This window comes from Lupinus angustifolius, chromosome LG12 (assembly GCF_001865875.1).
Source record: "Lupinus angustifolius cultivar Tanjil chromosome LG12, LupAngTanjil_v1.0, whole genome shotgun sequence".
NCBI lineage: Eukaryota > Viridiplantae > Streptophyta > Magnoliopsida > Fabales > Fabaceae > Lupinus > Lupinus angustifolius.
This window is the reverse complement of record NC_032020.1, coordinates 9503141-9506701: the sequence shown is the minus strand read 5'-3', so window position 1 is coordinate 9506701 and position 3561 is coordinate 9503141.

Below are 3561 nucleotides of genomic sequence, written 5' to 3'. Positions count from 1 at the left end.
ATATATATATATATATATATATATATATTTAAACATTTTTATATAAATCTAATCTTCATGATGTACATATACACAAACATTTACATCATATCAATGTCCAAATAGTACATATTTACCAAAAAAATAATTTTACGTAAAAAAAATTGATTTGTCATGAAACATGTGACAAAGATTTATGACCAAGTCCTATAATTTGTCTACTTTATTTTTTGAACAGATGTCAATAATATTACAACATATCATGGAACTCATGACAATGAAGCAGACACAAGTCATCGTCATAGTCCTGAAGTTAACAATGGTGAACATAATGTTACTAAATTGTTACATATATCAAATGTATATATGTTTAATTTTTTACGTGTCTTCATGTCAACCTAAAGTTGTTCTTATTTTTTGATGCAGCTTATAACTTTGGTCCAACAACATATCATGGAACTTATAACAATGAGACAGGACCAAGTCATATGCGAACTCTTGAAGGTATTATTGCTTAGTATTTGAAAATTTATTTCTAATTGCTTACACCTATGTCTCATTACAAATTTTGAACTAACTTTCTATTTTGACCTTTCATAAATTATTTCTAAAATTTCCAATTGCTCTAAAATCATATAACTACAGTTATATTTTCTCATTAGATATTCATTCTGGTGGACCAACTTATCTTTAGCCGTCATGACAATGAAGCAAGGTCAACCCATCAACATAACCCTGGAAGTTATCCTGGTTCGTAAAATAACAATACATCATTCTATATTTAACTTATGTTTTGGCCTCAAATCATTTTTAAAATAATTTAAAAATATAAAATTTTAAATCTTACATATCTTTTAAACTATTGCTTTAGGTTATAACTTTGATGCAAGACATTTTAATGGAGCAAATTATAGTGAAGCAAGAACACCTCTTTTCCATACTCATGTAGATGTTAGAGGTTCGTATAAACAATTAAAATTATTTCTTCTTACAAACTATTGGACATAACTTCCGCAAACATCATTCATGAAAAATGTATTAATTATTTGATGTCTATCTTAAAAATACAGATGGTCAATTTTCATCAACAACATTCAATGTTCCCTTACAACATACAACTAGAAGATGCACATTAATATGGACATTTTATATTTACTTTAACAAATCTCATTACATTACACAAATTACCTCTCAAATTTTACCCACAATAATATGGACATTTTAGTATTAACTATATTGGGACATTGTAGTTTTATTATTATTCAATAATAACACTTTACAACTGCAATTGTTTGTCATTTTCATCGTACAAAAGAAAACTCATTAGTCGGTTTATCATATCTATTAATTGTGCAATCATTATTACAAATAAGAATGCAGTTCACAAACATTTCATGACGATCTTACATATTATGTTCTAAACATAATAAATTTTTTTAAATTATTTCACCCTAATTATACACTTCACCTACAAAAATAATTGTGAGTCACTCAATTATTTCAATGTTCAATTTAAAAAATGAATATTACATCAATCGAATAAATTATACTACATATTTGAAATATTTAGCACCAAATACTATATTTAACATTTAAGTATACACTACAAACGTTCAGAAAGTGGGTTGACAGACACGATAGTGCCTATCAACACACTAGTATAACATAAAGACATTGATCATTGTATTAATTAATTATTTGCATAATTTTTTCCTTTCTCTATGTAAGAATCAATAATACTTAAATATTAATGATACGTTGATAATATATAAAATATATATATATAATTCTTTTTTTCTTTTAATTTTACTTCCCAAATGTTGAAGTTTGCTGAGAAAAATATTAAGGTGTACTACTATCCGCTAAGATTAATTGACCATAGCAAAAAGGTCAACGCTCAAAAAATAAATTGAGCTTTCCAAGTACCCTTTCCATTTAGAGAATTTCATTTTAATCGATGCAATGATTATTTTTTCTCCCTCCAGGGTATATAGATTGAATAAAAGAAAATAAACTACGGAGACTTCATCCTATATTCCTAAAATTTTTTCATGATATATACATGATTAACAATATATATACATATATGATTTGATGTCAAAATATATATTCACAATAATAAGTAATATTGAGAAAACTTCACCTAAAACAAGTATGTATTATATTTAATCGGATATATGATCGGATTTAGGTTCAAATGCTGACCCGATCGACATTTATGGCCGGTTAGCTGTGGGTCCGGTTCAAAAAATGATCCGACTAACATTTAGAGTCAGATAAGAGGCAAGTTTTACCTAATCCGACCCGACCCATGCTCACTCCTAGTCATAAGAAATCAGGTTTTATACCTAATTGGATATTCTCAACATCTCTTCTATTTCCTTTCTTATGTCCATCTTGTTCATTTTTCATCATTTTTCCATTTTTGTTATACTCATGGTTATAATGCTCTAATTTCCAATGAAAAGATCAAGACTCTTGAGACAAGTGTTGAGTCTCTACTCTCCAACAAGAATGTAGTGAACTCATGTGAAAAGAAATGACTTTGTGACTATAATTTAGTATTTTCCTATGAAAATCTAATACTAATTTGGCATGTTTTTTATTGGGGGATAAATTAAAACCTAAATATAAGATAAAATATCAAAAATAACTTTGGCAACTATCTTCATATTTTAAGAAACATGTAAAAATATGTGAAAAATATAAATAATGAAAAACATTAGTTGTACCAAACACATATTTTAGAGGAACCAACATGCAAGTTGATGCTATAGTTTTAAAAGGAATAAAGGGCTGAAACCTATTATACTTTTTAGATTTGACATTGCATTCCATAGAAGACAAAGGATTACCACAAGAATCAATGCTAATTTGACTTTTACTACCAAATATTGACATGAGAGATCATCAAAGCCAATATTCCTTACAAAAATGAAATTTCCAAGTTAAACTTGTCCCCTCACAGGCAAGTAAAGCTAAAACTTAGAAATAGAAAAGAGTTGATTGGAGAATGGGGTCACTTTTTACAATTACTTTGCAGCACTTTTTGGCACTTTTTTATGCTGGCCATCTCCCCATTAGTTGTCCCCAATGACCTACTTTTATTTGTTCAAGATTCAAATTCAAATTGTTGGAAGAATTTGAACTTTATTTTCCATAGAAATAACAGAAATAAAAGTCTTATATATTATTATTATATCATCAATTATTTATATTTAATTATTATTGACTATTTAAAAAACTAATATAAATGAATAATGTATTGAGTATGTATAAATTTTTGTACATACAATACATAGATATTACACTCTAGAAATAATTAAGTGAATTTTGAAAAATGATCCACAGAGAAGGTTAAATGTTCTTCCATAATGTTATATAAGTTATATCATATCATGTCACGTAAAAAACGTGAAATTAAAAAGTAACACATTTTATTTCAAAGGGTAAATTTACCGTGTTTTTTTTATTTTGATACATTATACCACAAAAGCTAGGTAAAATTATTCCTCCCTTAGTTATTATTCAACATACTTATAGTTGATTCATATATATTAAATATATATATATATATATATA